This window comes from Rhyacophila brunnea, unplaced genomic scaffold, assembly GCF_057557595.1.
Source record: "Rhyacophila brunnea isolate RB1 unplaced genomic scaffold, BYU_Rbru_1.0 scaffold_9, whole genome shotgun sequence".
Taxonomy (NCBI): domain Eukaryota; kingdom Metazoa; phylum Arthropoda; class Insecta; order Trichoptera; family Rhyacophilidae; genus Rhyacophila; species Rhyacophila brunnea.
In genome coordinates this window covers 13,525,374-13,548,109 of record NW_028233361.1, presented here as the reverse complement: position 1 = coordinate 13,548,109, position 22,736 = coordinate 13,525,374, and the positions used below count along the sequence as shown (strand labels likewise).

General features: G+C 34.0%; 1 long non-coding RNA gene across 1 annotated transcript in view; it reads right to left on the bottom strand.

Moving 5' to 3' along the window:
• Positions 1–22,736, bottom strand: part of LOC147063280 (uncharacterized) — a 60,702-nt gene that overhangs the window by 23,438 nt on the left and 14,528 nt on the right. The window contains exon 2 of the long non-coding RNA XR_015072138.1: positions 14,932–15,253. This is a non-coding gene — a long non-coding RNA (uncharacterized LOC147063280). The remainder of the gene's footprint in view (positions 1–14,931; positions 15,254–22,736) is intronic.

Sequence of the window (22,736 nt, the reverse complement as noted above, 5' to 3'; positions counted from 1 at the left end):
GCTGAAGTAACTTCATCGGCAGTTTTGTTCTGTCATTATTTAATTTAAGAGCTGGAAGATTGAAAAATGGTGAATTTAAACTATGGATTTGATAGCTTTGTAATGAAACGCCACAACGAATCTCATTAATAACCCTTGACTACTTCACGTTTCGTCAGTTTTCTTTTGAGGGGTGTGGGAAGGCTGTTTTTTATTCACTATATCACTTCAGTCTTTCTATAATATAGTCCTGTAACAATATCAGTTATCGAGTTAACAACGAATTGTCAGTGTTGCTAGTTGACATTCATAAAAATATGGCAGCTAGGGTGTAAAAAGGTTTTAAGACGACTAATAACTAAAAATTAATACAGGTACGAATTTCGGTCGGTAAGATAATATAAGCAGTTATAGAAGGCCAGCATGTCAATTTTCAAGCCTTTTAATCCGTTTATTAGTTCAGGCAAGAAAAACTCCAAGTTGGCAACGGTGTACTTACAGTTACATGATCGTATTTTTATTAAGAACTTTTTAGAAGATGTATAAATAAAGTGACGGACAAAATGTTGATGGGACATTGAAATGAATTATACGCAGTTCGTCAAATGTAAGTAGTAAAAGCAGGTGGAATTCGGTGTGACACGTAACGCGTGGCTAATCAATAGCAGCACGGTGTGGCGGAAGTTCACGATAAAATGCGGGCTCATTTCGGCTTCCACTCTCAGGTCCGACAGGGCAACCGGTACATCATTTAGATACAATTCACTGTAGGTATACAAATAAACTTCTGCATTGTACAGAAGCAGTGTTATGCTTAGAGTTGGGTTTCGGGAATTTCCCGACGGGTATTCTCGAGAAATTTTCGAGATTTTCCATCCCGAATCTTGAGAATTGAAAAATTTTAACATTTCGGGAAATCCCGGATCTCGAGAATCTTTTCTCGGGATTCGGGATTTCTTTATTATCTTAAGCCAACGTCGAAAACGTAAAAAAAGAGCGCAATTTTTGCAACATCGGGGAATTTTGTGTCTCAATGCATACGCGGTTGACAGTCTGTGTTTTATGAAATTCTGTTTTAATAAGTAATGTTTTGAATTATTTTTGTTTTCCTACTTCTAAACTAAATAAAAAAAATCATATTTTTTTGGAATTTGTCCGTTTTTACACTGATTTTAGGTATCTTTAGATATCTCGAGAATTCTTTTCTAGAAATCCCGAATCTCAAGAATTCAAAATTTCATCATTTCGGGAAATCCCGAATCTCAAGATTGAGATTTTCTCGGGAAATACCCAACTCTAGTTATGCTGTTATTCATGTACGGAAAATTATACAATATGCAGTTCGTCGTATTAAGTTGGATGCAGAACTGTCAAAAAAGTATCAATGCATTTGACCGATAAGAATTTTCTTTCAACACGATACCGATATCAGTAATCGATGTTTTTTCTTTCGGTATGACGGCCCTAGTTGCATGTACGATATTAAAGCTATACGGTCGTCTGTTTACGGTACAAAAGCTCACGGTTAACTGTGATATGGTGAACTGCATTCCGTACACTTTACATGTGGCCGCTGTAATTGCAGGCAATGGTTACTTATATAAAACAAGCAATGCATAAGGCTCGTGCTCTTCCTACCCTTAACGAATAAAATGGTAAATTTAACGCAGTATGATATCAATGTTATAGCGCAGTGGTTTTCAAACATTTCCATTTCACATCGCCCTAAAACCCACCAATTAGTGAAATGGGCGAGCCTGTTATTAACCAGTCTTTTATAATTTTGGAATCAACAGCTACTCTCATTCCACACTCCGGGTCAACATTATATTGACAAATGTCATCTTTAACGTGGTTATTATATATATTATACGTATGCAGTTCTTAGTATTACAGTTTACCGCGAGCTGTCGTACCGTAAACAAATGTTTCGTATAGCATTGCGATCAAAAAATGACGCGTTGTTTGTGTTCGTTGTTCACGAGCAACTAATTGCTAACCTACTTTTGAAGCATCCAGAGCCAGACGCGGGATGCGAGTCCAGAATAAAATTAAAGGCATACACAAGTTCATGGTCTGTTCAGGAATGCATGGCACAGAAACATAATATTACAGAGAACATTGTTTCCATACATATTTTTGAGGCAGCATAGCCAAAAAAAGAGTATTGTCTTCCTTTGAGTACTTTAGACCTTATAATAACATAAAAGCGCATATTACCGATATGTTTTTCGGTTCAAGCTTCAACAATAAAAAATATATCCAACAAGTTGTTTGAGACACGCTGATCTACTACGAGTTAATGACGTTAAAGAAACGGCAATTGCAAATAAATGTGAAGACAATTATTTAAAAAAGAGCCGTGAGAAAATTATGAACAGGATACCGATTATCGTGGCGTACGTCAGATAATATAACAATATGCTTCGTACAACTTGAACCGTCATAAAAGTGTTTCTAGCTAAAACTTTAAGACGAAATATATGGGGTAACCGGACAAAACAGAACAGTCAGGGGGAAAATAAAACATTCATTTATAAACGAAATATAATATTATGTAATCACTCCATGTTGGCCATTTGGCGTAAAAACCTCAATTTATCTGTTTGATTTTGATAATCATGCACAACTAACCAACTCCACAGAATTATTATTAAACTCATTATTTCATTGTACCTAGTCACCGAAGCATTTTGAACATATTACATTGATTAAGACGAGATATACCTCGCTTGCCAGCAACACCGAGTTGAGTCCCGTTTAATTGAGACTTTCCAGCGATTAGGAATGCACAAATTACATAATTTGATTTTTACGGCGTATTGAAAATCTGTGTTATTAAAAATCAATACAACATCTCTATATATATAAAAATCTCTTGTCACGATGTTTGTGGTCGAACTCCTCCGAAATGGCTCGACCGATTTTTATGATTTTTTTAATGTATATTTGTTAGGTATGAGAATAGGTCAACAAGTATATTTCATACCGCTAGGTGATTAGGGTATCTCTATCCAGAAAAATTTTCTTTAATTTTTTTGATATTTTTTTTTTGTATTTTTTTTATTATTTGGCATAAAAAAATACCTATAATTCCAAATTTTCACCTTCCTACCCCCACCCTCACATTTTTTAATCGCGATTTTATTATTTTTGTATGAACAAATTTAACCGTCGTTCGTATTTCAAACAGAACGAAATTATTTATGTTGTTGAATGACAGATGGCGCTACGTCCGAGAAGAATTCAAGAGAAGCGTCGCGTCATTTTGACATTTCATTAGGCATATCACAACGCAGTGCATGCAAAATTTTGTACGATTTATTTTAATTTATATATTTTTATGTACGTGTATTAAAGTGCACAATGCCAGCAAGATGCAAGGGGGGCCATTTGGGCCGTCGAACGAATAAAGCAACAAACATGCGAAATAGTAGAGCAGAAAGAACAGACGAACAAATCCAACAAGATAACAAAAACGTGCGTGTAAGCATGTTGCAATTGCGTACATCTCAATCACAAGAGGCACGAGCTGAACGAAATCAACAACGACAATTGGAACGGAGCCAAGCGCGCCGGTTCGTAGTTAACACACGCAGAGCAAATGACCGACAACGCCAACAAGTACATCGAACATTTACATCTGCTTCGTTCCTTCGTCTCGCATTCGAGTACGAGCCAGATATTAAATATTCCGCTCATCCGAAAGTGCTGATTCATGCTATGGACAAAGAATGTCCCCATTGTCATGCGCTCAAATTCAAACATGAGTCAGCCGGGATGTGTTGCGCATCAGGAAAAGTGGAACTACCAGAAATTGAGATACCACCAGAACCATTGAACGGCTTGCTCATCGGCACGGTTCCAGATTCAAACCTGTTCCTGAAGTCCATTCGCACATTCAATTCATGCTTCCAAATGACTTCGTCCGGAGCAACAGAAATAGTTCACAATACTGCGGCAAATGGTCAACAATTCCATTCTACGTTCAAAATCAAAGGCCAAGTATACCACAAAGTAGGCTCATTGCTGCCAATGCCAAACGAACCACATACATTTTTACAAATCTACTTCATGGGCGCGGCGCGGCGGTGAGGACATCAATCATGTGGATGCACGTTGCGGCTACAATAGCCTCATTTCGCATAATGCCAGGCGCATCGTCGGCAAACTGGACACTCTATTGAATGAGCACAATGAATTATTGAAATTCTTCTTAGCACACATGCACGAATTGCAAAGTGACAGTCACTGAGATCCTGTCACAGGTAATTCATTCATTATGAACATCATTACTCATTTTGAATTGAGAAAATGAATGGTTGATGTTTTTTTGTTTTTATCGGCGGTCATCGTCTACAGCGCTCTATTCCTCTTTCTGTCATAGATCCCATCCCCACACACTTACTATAAATTCGTTATTTTTTATTTACCAACCAAAATATTCACTAGAAATAATTTATATGTCAGAACAACGTTTGCCGGGTCAGCTAGTAATAATATATAGATAAGACAATTTTAATACTTAATGTTATATTTTTTCTGAAAGGTCATAGTTATATTTATCGCTGTTCTGTTTTGTCACAGTGGTGCTAAGTAGTCAGTTACCTTCTTTATCGGAATCAGCTTCCTCCCCAGCTTGGCTCCAGCCTTGATAATGGCTGCGATAGTGGAAACCCGTGGAATTAATGATTAGATCATCCATCTGGACCATCCTTTCCACCATGACCAAATAAATAACTTGAGTTTTTTCCAAGTTATCATTCTCTCTACGGTCTATGCAACTGAATCCGGCGTAGGCAAACTGAGGAAGTCTGTATATAATCTTGAGTTCGCTAATGATTGATTCGTTCGTCCTTTTTACCATCCACGATATTCACGACTATACCACAATATTTCAAATGCGTTCGAGTTGCTTATCTTATATTTAGTTAATAATACCAAGTGATTCTAAATGCATCAATATAGGTATATAAGAATAATTGGATATCAAAAATCACTTTTAATTATTTAAAAACCATATCAAAAAATCACTGGCCCTAAGGTCTTTCTAACCAATCAAGAATCTGTATTTTTCTCACGCTGTCATGGTGAAATTTACATCGTAAGAAGACAAATGTGGGATCCATATCATATCAGCTCTGGGTTCGATTCCCGGTGAGGACACAATATATTTATGTGATTTTCTCAAAGTCTGGGTGTTTGTGATTGTTCAAAATTACTAACAACCACGTTGTACGAAAAAGCTATGACATGGTTATTATTAATTTTTAAAAAATGAGATCCATATACTTAAAAAAAACGTAAATCGACAATGTCCCTCATTAATATTCATAATAATTCATTACTATTTTGTGATTACGACAGTAATAATGCCCGTGTTTTTTTGCGATTTGTCCAAAACTTGGTTTTTGGAAAATGTGAGTAATGTCTCTCTATTGTTTTAACGGTTCCACTCTCGGAGGTATAATATACAAATAATTGGGAAGACGAGAAAATAAATATTATATTCCTCGTTTATTTAAGTTTTTGCTTCTGAAAATTGCATATTGTTCTGACATAGTATCTTTGGCATTTGAATGTCATTCGTATTTAAAAGAGATAAACATATCATTTGCTGACCATTTATTTGTCTTTCAGTTACAGTAGATTGGGTCGTTGCACAGTAATATAAAATTTTACGATCTACAAACATCAGTCAGTACCTATATCAGTATATTTATCTTTAGGCCCATCGATTCATTTTCAAAGTCATAGGATAAAGAAGTTTTATTACTTACTGGAATGACATATAAATCAAAATACAATATAGATTCGTGTGATAGATACCTAAGGATACTAAAACGTAAGTAATAATATTTACGTATTACCTACTACGAAATGTAAAATTTCTAAACAGTAAGAATGACGAAACTGTACAAGTAGAATATGTACGTACTTTCAACTAGTTTATACCAATTATTGAATGGCTACATGGCGTGTCTTTAACATAGGAGGTTTTTATTAATTGTTTAATTTTTATTACCCCTCATTTGGTTGATTAATTTAAAAGAATGACTTAGGTATTCGCTTCTTGCAGTCAACACGAAAACTTGTTAAGAGATTATTTCCCATGGGAACTTCGGAGTGAATCAACCTTACTCGGCCATTGTTTATACTTCAATGTCATAAATATGACATGTCAAATTGAAAAAAGTATTTTACCCAGAAGGTGATGAAATATTCGTGTTATGGTGATGGCAAGAACTTGTATCTAGTAAATTAAAATAGATACAGCTCGCGCATTACCTAACTTGTAATCCGATGGCCTAAAGTCAATATCCCGTAAGTGACTTTTTACAAATTGTGCAGGAAGCTAAAAAAACTAAATATTTAATATCTCATATCTGACTGTTAATAGTTCACATATGTTATACTACATAGTATGCTAATAATCCGTAACGTAAAAAGTGGTAAAGCAAAGCACATAACGCCTAATATAATGATAACACCCAATAAAATATGTGACATTATATAAAAAGATAAACATCCACATTTGTTATATTACTTACTGTTTTACCTTTTAAATAATTGGAAAGTGACATTTTGAAGCTGAATTCAACACACGCCATGCAACACGGTTGACAGCTTAGAGGCAAGTTACGCGTTATTACAGGTTTATTTCTGTAATGTTCAGATACGGGAAATTACTAAAATGGCTGAATCACTTTTGTTAAAATATGTTAAGATATGGGAATTTCGCAGTCGATGGACAGTGTTTTTGTTGTTTTTAGTACATCAAAAAGTCATTTTCGTCATATAGGTAAGATACATAACATTAGGACATCGATTGATTTATTTCAATAATACACATTTCGGTAGAATTAACTAGCATTAGATAGAATCGGGGTATGCTTGGTGAAAATAAATATTATTTGGTTTGATTATATGATTAGTGGCTAATATTTTATCTAAATATTATTATTTCTACTCATGTCACTTTTGTAATTCTTTTATGTTTCGTTCGATGGAGGTTTAGTTTAAAATTTCAAAACCGCCATTGACATAATAATAGTATATAAAAATATGATACCTAATTGATTAGTTTCCTATAGTACCTATCTATAGACTATAGATGACAGAACGTGCAATGTTATGACGTTTCTAGGTAGGTATACTCGAACGCATGTTGCACTCTGGATGGCGAATGTGATCACGTCATTGAAGTGAAACACTTAGCCGAGAACGCCAACATAGGTTTTACACGACTACGGAAAATACTATACTATGTAGCCATTACTAAATCCGACTGTTTTCTGTCCTACTGTACAGGTCCAAGTGCATTAATTATTAGAGAAACGTGCTTTTGAAGCATGGTTGTACAGATGCAAGGTCTGCATCAGACGGAAGGATAAGAAAGTAACGAACTAAGAGGTAATGTGGACGATAAAAAAGGTCAAAGAAGAAGACAAAACATAAATAGTATACTTTGGCATTGGATTGCAACATTATGAGGTGTGGGTATCGAATTATCATTCAAGGGAAGACTTCCGGTTAGCGAGAACAGAAGAAGAAAGTCCTAGCTCAAGAATCTTAAGATAGCAGTTTAAGGTCAGCACTCGAACTCTGTTGAGAAGAACAGTTATACATATAGTATATAATTACCCTTATCGTTTCTTAAATCTCGAGTTACTTTTAAAAATCATTTTAAAATTTGATAATCAACTCGAAGTTAGTAATCGATCATTTAAAGGGATTATAATATTTTTTTATTTGGTAAATGTTTGCTTTTTTGAGAATATAAGAGTTTAGCGATAAGCATTTCATGTAACAACTACTAGTTAAAATCGTCGTTATTTAGTAAGATGCCCGAAGCTTAATTGGAAAAGCATTGTAAGTGGCTTATTCGTTGAATAAAAGAAATAGTTTATTAAAAAAGTTTTGAAAGGCAATTTTGATGATCATGGCAAGTATGGTATTAATGATTAGTATTGTATAAATTAGCTTTTAACCTCACTATTTATGTAGAAGGCACGTTTACAAATCATAATAATTGCTAGCTACTATGTCAAATCCATCACAAAGCAGTTATGCTGTAAGTATCGCGCTTACGAAGGCTAGACAGGAGTGTAATAATAAAGATGGATGTGTTAGCAGATAGGCACATTACCATATTGGTGTCATCTACCTGTGGCATACCTGGCGACAGCACTAAGCCGCAAGTAATTAAATCAATAAGTTAACAATTCATAGTGTACTCTACATATTCATGAGCTACTAGGAAAATTACTTTCTACCCGACAGGGGTTGCACCAGCGAAGCAAAAATCCCGGTATTCACGCTACCGGGAAAAGAAATACTGTAACGGGTTTTAAACCGGTAATTTACTGCCTTGAAATCTGAGAACATATATAACACACTATTAAACAGATACATGGTCAAAGAATGAGTATACTTCATCAGTTATGTACATATATATGTTCAAAAACTGATAAAACTTCTGAAAAAATTAATAACATTAAAAATATTATAAATATAAATCAATATGTATTATGAAAACAGGTAAGTGGCGACTTTGACTGTGGAGAGTGCTAACTTAATGACGGTAGTAGGTATATCTACACGCATTGTAACCATAACGAAAATGAGATATTATCAGTCGTTAACCCTTAATATATAATAGGGTTTACAAAACAAAGTATGAGCTGCGCCACCTAATAAAAAAACCTAACCATTGATGTACGAAAGTAGCAAACCTTGAGATGGACGAAAAAACCATACGATATGATACCAATGGTCCTGGTCTGGTTGGTATCTCCGTGGAAGCCACTTTAAGGCGGACCACGGATAGATTGAGAAGTGAAGGAAGACTAGGACATTGTGTAATGACAACTTTAGATGATTGGGAAGGGACAGGAACCGAGAAAAGACACATGTGGGGGAAGCTAAGTACTGCACTGCAATGTAGCGACGGGAAGGTAGCAAAAGAAGTAAGAGCATAAAATTTTAATAAGGTAAGGAAATATTACTGACGCTGTGGCATGTGCCAAGATCGTGTGACAGAAAATCAAGATATTTCAACACAGAATACGGATATATATATAGGTATACCGAGATTTTACAAGCAGATAACCGGCAGTGCTGTTCCTGCTACTACGATAGTACGTACATCCTATTTGCAACATTACTTAACGCTGTCATGCTTTTCAACTATTGTCAAGAGTTGGTGCAGTTGTTTATTATTCATAAAGTCTATTTGATAATGAAGCAATGGTCTAAGGTTCGAGACGAGCTGTAGATAGAATAGAGGTAAGGCAAAATTTACAAACAACACTGTATTACAAACAGTTATTTTATGATTTGCGAGTTGTATGAAAGGAGGATGACAATCATTAAACAATTCAGGACTTTCAGGTGTGGATATAGAGAATAGAGAATCAAATTCCAATTGACTGACAGGGTTACTAATGTTCATCTCCTCAAATGAATGTTTATGGTAGTCAATTTAAAGCAAGTATCTTGTTCACACTATGAGAGACTAAAGATATAGAATTCCCCGCTCATTATCCAAAGAAAGATCAACGAAATACGTGAAGAGGAATGCAATAGGATGGCAGAGGAAAAAGAATGATACAATACTATTACAGACTAAAAGTATAGAATTCCCCGCTCATTATCCAAAGAAAGATCAACGAAACACGTGAAGAGGAATACGATAGGATGGCAGAGGAAAAATAATGATACAATACTATTACAGACTAAAAGTATAGAATTCCCCGCTCATTATCCGAAGAAAGATCAACGAAATACGTGAAGAGGAAGGAAAAAGAATGATACAATACTATTACAGACGAATTAACCCACCTTCCACCCAAGACAGACAACCGTATATACAGGTTACAGCCTTTGGCTTCAAGAACATAATATGGAACATAAATTATTTTCAATCCTCAAAATTAAAATTTTGGACAATCTCATCATGAAAAATTATGAAATTGTAATGTTCAGAATGAGAAATTGGGAAGAAAACATAAACAATGATGTACTTTAATGATTCGTAACCGTAAGTCTTTAGTTAAAATTTAGTCTGCACAGTTAATCAGTGCTGTGAGAGGATCTAGTTACAACTGCTGAGCACCAATTTACGAGGAAATCTATATTCTAGGCAACAGGGGAATACTTCAGTGATACGTAGGATATCCGTCAAACGGTGCTCTTGTGTAATGACACTGGCGTTCAGTAATTTACTGTCAATTTGACATTTGACTAACTCACCCACAAAATGATGGCGCATACGCAATGCGCAAGATATTTGATTATTACCCAAAAAACAGGGTAGTCAATTTAAGCAGTCAGCTATTGCAATACTACCATTTTGTTCAGTCATTGCAATATCGTATTCGGAAAGTTGTACGTTAACAGTTCACCGCAGGACACTTATTCGTGCGCCGCAGTACGTGAAACATGAAGTTCGTGTAATTTTTAATGAAATAACGAGTTCTTCGTTGAACATTTCACCGTGGAGTATATTTGTACGTATTCTACAACATGTGGCGAATTTTATGAGATGTCTTTACTAGGTTAGGTTAGGTTAGGTTAGGGTTAATCTAATTGGAACAGTACTATTTGCAAACTATCGCCGCATTTTGTAAGATACGTACAACTGTATTCCACGGTGAAATGTTCAACGAAGAACTCGTCAGTTGATAAAATGTTATACGAACTCATGTTTCACGTACTCGGCACACGAATAAGTGTCCAACGATGAAATGCATACGTACAACTTACATGTAACCCATGACATTGTGACGACTTGCTATGTTAGCTGTAAGTAAATATCTTACAGCGAGAGGCAATATCTTGGAAAACTATTCTTGGGATGATCATAGCACAATCGGCTAGAACCAAAAGATTATACATATGTGACAGTCGGAGGAGGGAAAAGACTTCACCGAACCACGATATTTAATCTCTACAATTTTGTTAAATATACTGAATTAGGCGCCACCTTTTAGGGGGCATTAAAAATAATGAAGATGCGTAGATATTGTATTTTTCAACGACCGTTTATTCGGATAAGTGATTAGAATAAAAAAAATATGCCTCAGAAAATTATGTCAATTATGCCAGAAAAAATGGACATAATTCGAGGGATAATTAGGTAGAATAATTCAAAAGTGACTCCTGAGTTAAATGTTTTCTGACAGTATAACTATTTTGTCGACTGTATTATGAATCTAATAATATAATAAATGCTGTTTACAAAACGAGAGGTGAAATAATGAGATAATAACGATGTAATTGGGGGTTAAGAATAAATATACCCGGACAAGTTTAATTTATAATTGAACGGACTATATTTTTTGGAAAATGTTTCACTTAGAGTTAGTTAATGCTTTTCCTTGTTAATAAACGTATATGCATTGTTATTATAAAGTTGTATGCATTTTTTTTTAAATTATTAGTTTCAGATTTTAGTGGAAATTCCGCAATTATTATAATAGTTAGTCGACACTGACGAAGACGTATCTACAATAAATTGGTTTAGGTGTCGCGGCAATCTGTGCATTAACCAATTACGCTACGAGCCTCCTTACTAATTACGACAATTTAAACCAGTAGGTCCATACATGAAAAGAAATGGTTTATTAAAAATTGGTTTATTATTCTGAGATCAAACCGAGCGAATAGCCCAACATAATAAACTATTTTTTATTCAACGATTGATTCACAAGATTTAAGAATGTAACACTCTTTATTATTAATTTAAATAAAACGCAAGTCTTAACCGTTTAACCGGTCCAGTTACATTTAATAAAAGTGGAATCAGTACGACAAAATTTTCGTTTTATTAAAATTAGTAATACAATGCATTGACACCATGAATTAACAGTTAACACATTAAAAATAAATTAACATTCTTTATTTCGCCAATATTGATGAAATTTGAGAAACACTTCAGTCGCATAACTATTAGTTAATTTCGTCGTAATTAGGTGGGGTGCAGGTGGCTAAATTTGGTAAAGCACACTGGCCGGAAACCGATGGATGCAAGATCGAGTTTTCTAATATGTATGTTTATGAGTTGTTTCCGAATTACGTATGTTCACAAAGAAAAGGGTGTGTTTCATCCATATCGTCCGCAATAGGAAATATATTTTACTGAAGCGGTGCAGATACGTGGACAGAAAGAGACTCTCTTGGTTAGCAACCTCCATTACTGGGCCCGTTGTTGTCCAATGAGTTGTTAATGTGAAATAACTGGCCTAGAATAGCAGGATAGTCTGCAGCTTGGTAGAAAACAGAACCAAGGAAGAAGAATAATATCAATCGATTCAATAAACGATATTTCTTGGCTTCGAAATGTTTAACTTTCGGTTTTCGCCGTTCCCATACAAAAGGTCATGTTCAACCAGTTCATTAATATTGATAGGAAAATTCGATTCACTTGTTTCGAATGTTCTATATTTAAAAATTTGTCTTTATTTTGTGCAAGTTTGTTTATCCCAAAATCGGATACCTCCTCAAATACTATGTTACACTGATACTTTATGATATTCCGTGATGATTTTTGGCCTCCCTTCCTTCAGGCAATTCTACTCAGTTTTGTATTTAATAAAAACTGGGTACAAGTATTGCCATAGGTACAATGCAACAGTGTTGCTTTAAATATTGATTCGGGACATAGTATGAGGTGTCTTAACTTTTCCAAGAAGAGATTGAACAATAACGATGTGTACCTCTATGACATCAATATCTTTACTATGAAAATCCCAAGGTTGGAAACGTAAGCGTATCTCTTACATAACGAATATACATACAAGCATAATATTTAAGATATTGGTTCTTTGTCTGCTTAATCGTGACTACGACAAAGTAGTCTATATACCTAGCTATTGTAATGTAACATTGTAAATAAACTAAACTGTCTTGCAAAATTAATTATCTTCTTTTTCGAAAGTCGGAGACAAACTCGTAGTACTTCTCACAGTACTGTATTATTTAATATATTATAGAGTTTAGTTTAGACTGTGTGGTTTAGACACACCAGAAGAAATAGTTCTCCGATCGAATTAAGAACCAAAAACACTTTCAGAGTGCTTACATTCAACGGCAATAATTGTATTATCATATTATAATAATCAAATGCGACATCCCGAATAATGTGTAAATTTCTGAGATTGCCCAGACAACAAAACATCCTTCTACCTTTGCTACCCTTTATAATTTACTTCTTGGATGGTTGGTTGCAAGGAATCTTAGGTGTAAAAACATGATCTATATAGCAATCCCTCCATTGAAATTATTTTATGACGTAATGATAATTCATGCTTTTGACGGATTTTGGAAGATATAGCCCATTACATATTTGGTAAATGAAATTACTCATACAATATAAACGTATTTGTCAGTTTTTTGAAAAATAGGTGGCAAAAATTCTAAATTTAAAAGCACAAAATTAAAACCCATTGGCTAAAGCTAAAACGGAGAAACTGATTGGTCGAAAAATTATTAATTAATTCTTTATTTCGGATAAGTATCATTTGTATTCGATGTTTTATTATTATGATCACGCACTATCTCAAACATTAGATAACTGTCAGACGTAGCAGACCGCGGTGGAGGAGGGGGCCGTGTTATCATTTAATATCTCGAATAAATTTCAATTTCTGATGCGTCAATCAGTAAGCCCGCATTGTACGCAGTGGAGCATTATTGTGTGCAACCAAAAAGCTCAACCAACTGTCGCATTGTCCCCCTTCCTTGCATCTCAGAATTATCTTAATTCGTTTCACTAACATGAAACTATAAATCTAAATATCAGACATTAAAATGACAGAATTATATAACAAATATAAATTAAAGGTCCATGACACTCTGAATACGACATAAACGTAAATAAAGTAATTTAGTCTTTTTCATTCAAACTTGGCTTTAAGTTAAGCCAGCTTAATCAATTAGTTTTATATTAAGGAACACGATTCCCACAATCAATAATTTTTGGACCGCATTAAAGGGTTTGTAAGGTAAAGAAACATAACACTTAAGTCTTTTATATTGTATTTTACTTAAATAACGTGTACTGAATCAGCGATCTAGTTTATCCATAAACTTCCGTTATTCTACAAAATTATCGAGTTTTAAAATAGACTTATCAAATAATGTAATAACATAAATCGGGATAGGTTTGAGGCTATATTTTGAATAAATTAAAGCTGTAAGTAATCTATCTATATATATTGCATATTTATACATATTTTTAAATACAATCGTTGTAATTGACGAAAATTGTGGTAAATTTAATTGATGTTATATAATCCTGTGTTATTTCTTACAATGGCATGGTGGTACAAAAATTGACATCACTTATAAATTTCTTTAAAGCAAAAGAGGTGAATATCTCAGTTTGACAGAAACAATGTATACTATCCGATAGATTGATTGATAAAATCATATTACGCAAATTTTGATTAACAATAAACAGACATGGTATTATTATTATATTAGTTCGTTGTATTGCGACTAGTGTTCCCACGCGAGAAATAATTTTAAAGAATTGCCGTTAAGCTGGATTAAAGTCACCTTGGTTTTGATAAATACAACTAAGCACACTTTACAAAAATATAGTACTCGAGTATGTTAATTCCGCTTTCGCCAAAGTTTTCTTTAAAACAAATCTGGATTAGTCTCTTATGACAGGAAGCAGTGTCATGCATACAATTTAGTTTGTATAATTTCTTCGAAAATACACTGCAATATTCCACATTTTGATCCTTTCAAAAAAAGTGGAAACGTTTCTTCCTTCCAAATCTGACAAGGAATTTTCACGCGAAGTCCGAGGTACTTGAGGGTTTTTCAGGTCCATATAGATGGCTAGATTCGTACATATTAAGCTTTGCTTAAGTAAAAGCTATAATAGAAAAAAAGTAGGCAAGGAAATTTGTGAGTTACAATAATAAAATTGTTTCTTACCATCAAATCTTCGAGAGACAGCTAATCCAAAAATGTGGTTAAAATACAGAATCCTTTCAGCTTGGATCATCGCCTGGATCGTTGCCTGGATTACTTCTTCAAACACAAGACTTTATATCTTTGATATTTTTTTACAATATTATGTCACATTAATACTATTTACCATAAGACAGTAAAATTGAAAGTCAAATTTTATACTGGACTTTAAATTTAAAACCTTGCGATTTTATGGAAAACAGTATCAAAAATATTGGAAAAATAAGAAGGCACGTTCTAATGATTACAGGGCTCCATAAACAACATTGATGGTAACAGGTGATATCTGTAAAAAAAAAAAGACAAATTAAAACCATTTCTAAATAAAAACAGGGTGTTAGAAATATACCAAAAAGTACTTATCGATTGCGACTAGTCTATTTTAAATATAAATTAGAGTGATTCCGAATCTTTTAAGGTTGGATCAACCCTTGAAATAGTTTGTATACTTTCATGTAGCTCACATATAATAATTGGTGACAGTCGAGTATTTGAAGGAATACAAATTTTCACACCATGTCTGGCTGGATACAGCCAAATGATGCGTTGGTAATGGGTATACGCCAGTAAAGCGTAAATAGTAAGTAATGTATGACAGTATGACACTACAATTTTTCCCATGTGTGGGTAAATTCTTTACTTAGGAATTATGTATTATCACTATCTTTGAATATGGCAATTCACTATGTAAACAATAAGCAACAATATTTTAAGACAGTTGTACGTTTGCCATGGGTGAGTGTGCATAGTGTCTGAATATCGCAGAAGGCGAAACACGGATCGCAAAATATGATTCAAATTGAAGAGTACACAATTTAAATCAATTAGAATGCATAGTCCTGTTATCAGTACGGCCAATTTTCTGATATTCACTTATTAATGAGTACAGCCTTACCATAAGAACAACATCGATATATTTTTTAAGTGGACAATAATAGGTCGATGGCATGAACGAGAATTTGCAATATGTAAGTACCCTTATTGCATTATTAACTAGATGTATATACTTAGATGGTTGACACGTTAGTAGAGGGTCTAGGACGATTCGGCGCCGGGATAACTGGGCGCCACGCAATCAAATGAAATTCGAAAATAGATAAACGTTCGAGAATTATAGGAAGATGTAGGTACTTTTAACATATTTATTTAATACTTATATAATACATATTATATTATTATTTAATACATGGTGAGAAATTAAATATGCACACGTAGACGTAAATAATGATTTAATTGTGCATATGTTTAAGTTCCAACGAGAAGAGAGCTCTTTTATTTTTATATAAATTCTCAGGCATGATAATTCTCAATCCGCAATAAAAAAACATTATGTTCCGGGCAAAATGAATTAAAACTAGCAAGTAGTAGATAGAAACTGATTAACTGTATAAAATCCCAACGAACGTCTATTTATTTCATTCGACAGTACGGCGTTCAATTGTCTTAATTGTCCTGGCGTCCAGTTGTCCCATTCCCTCGGTAGAATAGGATATCAATGCGTAAATGCAGTTCGTATGAAATGAAGGTGAAAATGGGAAATTCAATAATATCGAGTGATACAATATCTCATTGTTATTCGCGGCTTTTTAAATTAACTATGTAGGTTCAATTGTCCTGACGCCCAGTTGTCCCATTCCCTCAGTAGAATAGGACATCAATGCGTAAATGCAGTTCGTATGAAAAGAAGATGAAAATGGGAAATTCAATAATATCGAGTGATACAATATCTCATTGTTATTCGCGGCTTTTTAAATTAACTATGTAGGTACATTGGTGTAAAATATCGTTTGCCTTCCAGAGCGAAACGCCTCTACAGAGGTTGGAAAAGAAATATTAAAAGTTTGTGTAAAGATTAGAATTAATGCAGACTATCGCGTGCGGAATAATTATAATACATATATCAAGTACAGAGTAGTAATTTATAATTTTTAATAACATTGAAAGCCAGCAGAGCAATACTTGGTAAATAATGTCTTTTTAGAATGAATACTCACTACTTATATAATATTTATACAACATATTGGCAACGCAGCATCCGCAGAGGATATTATTGATGTTGCCAGCAAATTGTCAACAACTACTTGTAGTAATAGTCTATAATTCAGCAACAATAATTTAATCCATATTTTTGCGCAACTTAATGATGACACGAAACACAAAACTTAAAGCTAATAAAGCTTTTCTCGATAAATTTACTATAAATGCAATACGCTGTTAAATTATTGACAGTATCAAAAAAATTGGGCTCGAAATAGAATGAGTTGTATACCCCCCCATTCCGTATTAGGAATTTTCGAATCGAACGCTTGTACGTATCGTTGGATTTGTGACAAGTTCATATTAAGGGGGGACATGCTCGTCGAAGGTCAAAATTGAGTTTTTATTGTATTTTCAAACCATGATCCTGGACACTCCTTAAACGTTGTAGATGATCTATTTATATAATTTTGAAGCCTTATTATCCTTTATAGTTATTTTAAACATTTGATGACTGCATGAAGTATTTTTGTTACATAAAATAGTATTCTTTTAAACCTCTCGCTCTAATGTTTTAGAATATAGTCATATTTCGGTACATAACTGTGCAGTGGTGTTAAGATTTTTTACATTTATTAATTTTTAAACGCATTTATAAAACCATTAGCATAATTTATTACGAGATAATTTTTGTAAAATATTCACGATAAAAAATTATATTGATAATCTCTGTGATCCCAAATTTGACAAGAATTAGGCATTTTATTATTCAAAAAATCGGCAAGATTAACACATTTGAAGATATATCTAAAGATACTTATTATAAGCTATGTCTTTGACCATTCAAGTGTGATAAACATTTTATGAATAATGATTGCTTTATAATAATTATTGACCTAAGAATAAGGTAGTGTTTTTTTGAAATACGCCATTTCTTTTGTCATTCCCCAGTGGTTAAGCTACAACATACGGCCGTAGCCATAAATTGACAAACTATAATTGAAGTAGGGAGTAAAATGATATTGACGCGCGTGTTTGAACATGTACCGTTTAAAAAAAAATAAAAAAAAAATCGGTTAGGTACATGTTCAAAAACGCGCGTTAACATTATTTTACTCCCTACTTTAATTATAGTTTGTCATTTTATGGCTACGCCCGTATGTTGTAGCTTAACCACTAGGGAATGACAAAAGAAATGGCGTATTTCAAAAAAACACTACCTTATTCTTAGGTCAATAATTATTATAAAGCAATCATTATTCATAATATTTTTATCACACTTGAATGGTCAAAGACATAGCTTATAATAAGTATCTTTAGAATCATCTTCAAATGTGTTAATCTTGCCGATTTTTTGAATAATAAAATGCCTAATTCTTGTCAAATTTGGGATCACAGAGATTATCAAAATAATTTTTTATCGTGAATATTTTACAAAAATTATCTCGTAATTAATTATACTAATGGTTTTATAAATGCATTTAAAAATTAATAAATGTAAAAAATCTTAACACCACTGCACAGTTATGTACCGAAATATGACTATATTCTAAAACATTAGAGCGAGAGGTTTAAAAGAATACTATTTTATGTAACAAAAATACTTCATGCAGTCATCAAATGTTTAAAATAACTATAAAGGATAATAAGGCTTCAAAATTATATAAATAGATCATCTACAACGTTTAAGGAGTGTCCAGGATCATGGTTTGAAAATACAATAAAAACTCAATTTTGACCTTCGACGAGCATGTCCCCCCTTAAGTTTTCTTTTATTGGCAGCCCTAAAAACAAAATAAATGTTCTGGTTTGAAGTCTGATGCTTTATTTACATAATCTACGAACGCATTTCTCGGTGTTTTACCGATTGTGAATTGGGTGAATCTGAAATTATGGTGGAATGTTATAGTAGAAGTGTAAAGTTCTCTTCAAATGACCTGCAAAGCAGTCACTTATAGCAAGCGTAATCGGTAAGTAGACCAGAGGTCCTTTTTTGTCATTTTTATACATTAAGGCTCCATCTCTACAGAGGACTGGAGTTACATTAATTGTTTTCAAAATAATACACGACCTGTCGTCACTCATTCGCCATTATTTTAAACAAAACTGTCATGAAACCTGGCGGTTATACTCCTGGTATCATGGTGCATACAAACAGGCGCGCACACTGAAAAATGGTTTGGGGGGAGGGTCCATTTCGAAAAAAATATCCATAATAATTCACTATTGCTTTTTAAGGCGAACGGAGGAGGCGGGGTTAACAAAATGTAGCAGATACCACTGACTTCCACATTTAATCCGCCGACTACATGTTATAGTTTCTCGTTGTAACAATCGTGGACTCCCAAACTTTTCCTGATACATTCTTCATACCTAGACACTTCTCACTTCGAATATAGCGATAAGCACCGGTATAACTAAGTTTGTTTACATACGAGTTATTGCGAGCTGTCTGAGATGGTTAACGAATGCGCGTGGGTTAACAGTCATAATTATGCGGACCGTTAGTGTCCTTTTGTGTCGTCCGTGCTCTCTTGTTTTTTAGAAACGACGCATCGAAATATTAAAACAAACATTGGATGCCCCAAATTGTCGTAAATTAATGAGTGCCACGGGTCTTCCAGGGGCCACAGGCTCTGTGTGTCGCCGAATGTTGACAGTAGTAGAGGCCCAGTGGCGAAGGTTGGAGGTAGGCTGTTAAGATTCGATATAAAATAGTACACACTAAACTTTGTCAGTCATACTTATTTGTTTTCGTTAACCTTCGCTAACCCACCTCCTCTACCTGTATTATAAATATATATTGCATAATATCAAATGATAATATACACTGTACCTGCCTGATGTCATGCAGACGGGTCTATAATAATGTCAACTGCTTTCAGAGTAAGTTCTCATGAGAGATTTGAAGAATGGCATAATTGCCGGTAGGTATAATATAATTTCACATGACATCCAATTGAGTCAAGTAACATATTACTTGAGTCAATTATTATGTTGTGTTCCATAAAACTCAACTTAGTATTTTGAATATTCAACTGGACAGGGACGGTTCATTCTGGATATCGTCGGAGATTGTCACATTCTTCATTATTACAATGTCGCGTGTTTTGCTCACTTTATCTTAACTAGACTATTCGGGGACAATATGAAGTTGCCCATCTTTAGACTTCTAGAGACCAAATCTAACCTCAGCAAGGAAATCATATACCTATGTCTTCTTAATAAAACGTCTTTCTCACGTATAGTCACTATACAAAAATATTTTACGACACGTGTTTGGCTCATATGCTTGGTTACATGTAAATTGTACGTAAAACATTTCACAGTGGCACAGTTCGTCGTGAGCTTTCTTATCGGAAAGAGATGACCGTATGTACTATACGGTCTCCAATTTTATTAGATTCAATATGAACATTAATTCAATTTTAATAGCTGATTTTGGAAAAATTTATGAATTCAAGAATTAAATCCTAACCTAACCTAACAAATAATCCAGTATATCAGCTATTTTCAAAATTTGTTTGCTGCTGGCTTCCTGTAAAGTGTAAACCGACAAAACTGTATTTTATTATAAACCAAAACTGCCATCAAGGGTTTGTCTATCTATAGCGAATGGTTGGAATGCATTAAACTTACTAGTGCAAGTGCTGTGATTATTGGTTTGTTAACACGGGCTTAGTACTAATCATTAGTTACTACTACACGCACTAATACCGCACTGTGCAAACAGGCTAAATTATTAGTATTCGGCCTGACACAATATGTCGGTATTAGTGCGAGTAGCGAGTACTAAGCCAGTGTAAACAAGCCCAATCGCTGATTTTTAATGTTAAAACTTACAAGTCGCTAGGAAGGTTACTGGCATGTTATATTTTATAATATAAATTGTTTGCTATTTAGGAATTATTATGAGCAATGTAGCACACTTGTTATGTTTTACTACAAGCCGCCACTGGTTACCAACAAAAACACCGTGAGTTTGAACGAATAAATTAAACCTAGGAGCTAATTAGGGCAGGTAGAGACAAATCAAATTTAATTACAGACTAATGGTTACTTTTAATAATCGTGATTATTTGTATGGTAGGTAAACAAAACGCTTCCTCTGTTTAATGAAAATAAATGAGACAGCTCCAACATAATTATTTTAGGTTTTCGTTAAAAAGGATACCAGTGGCGAATGAAACTGACCTGCTAATTACAGCAAGAAGTACCTGAATGAATTCCTGAATTCTAATGAATATCTCTAGTATGTATAGTTTTAATATGCCCCATTCGTTATATTTATCTACTTACAAAATATGACATTTGATATTAAACAATATACTATATACCTAACATTGCTTTCGGACGTAAATTTAAACCAGAGCAGTATAACAAAAAAAAACAGAACAATCGTCATGGGTCGTTTAGTTTTAGTTTAAACTTTGAAATAAAAGGTACGCCGGCTTAACAAATTGTTTTCAATGATACTACTATAGTCTTACCGCTTTGGGATTAAAACTAATGATCTGTAATACCTATTATGTAAGTAATATTTCTTTAGAATATAAGAATATCGAGAAAGTCTTCAATATTCTGGTTGAGACTCACGATTATTGCATTTGGGTTTGAACTGCCACAATGTACCAAGTCTTCCTTCGGTAAGTTAAACCTAACATTTTTTAGCACACACATGTGTTGAGCGGCGTTCGTATTTATATAACTCAAAGCAAACCACAACAGTGTGGACCCGGCATAAGAGTCTAAGGGCGCAGACACACGACACTGCAGTTCGTGTGCGTCGACGTAGGTTTTATTTAGATGCAACCCATTAGAATCTCCAATTGGATGACCGGAACGAAGAAGAAGGAGGAATATACGCAAACATCAAAATGTACAATAATGTCTTGAATTTCTGCATTAACAATATTCATACAACGCAAGCGGATTCGGAGGTCTTGCCTCTATAATATTCCGTCATTCTAATTGAGACACTAAGGAATACCAATGAGCCAAGATTCGATAAGCATCTGTAATCCTTGCTGTTTTGTACATCGAGTCATGCGGGATACGTATTTTGTCACTGGCAGAAAGCCTTCAGACACTTATACAGGGAACACAGAATAATTAATGGGAACTGAAATACTCAACGGGTGTGGGGTAATAGACAACCGATCTCGGGTGTGGAAGAATATGGGATAAGTTTAAACATGTGTCAAAAATACACTTGTCCTTCGTTCTGACAACAGCTTTCGGGTTATAAACTGATGCTCAATAATTAATAATTCATACACTGCAAATTTATACACTTTCGACACAAAACCAATATTATCAATACTTTTTGCGAATATACCATCCGAATGTACCTATATGGTAGGGAACAATGGAATAAGAATGAGAAAATGTTAAAATACTCGTACCCGCTATTTCAATATTGTACCTACTTGTACATTGTACAACCATTAACCAAACTGACATAACTCAGCCAATAAAACTGCATTGTGATGCCTTGAATATGCCGTAATCTTAATATTTAAAATAGCAGACGACAAAGGAGTTTGTCTATCTATATTTAGAGATGGACAATTAAAATGAAACGGTGCGACATCTTGTTATTGGTTTAATTACCAACACTGCAAATTTAACTATTGTATAATTTTCCGAGGCGTTATAATTGTTTGAAGTCTGGAACACGTGCCGCTACTGAAAAGACAATCAAAATATTCTAGTATGTAGTGTAGTGTATTCGACATTAAGCTTTCATCTATACATTCTATACTTATTATATTTTATTATATCATATATTA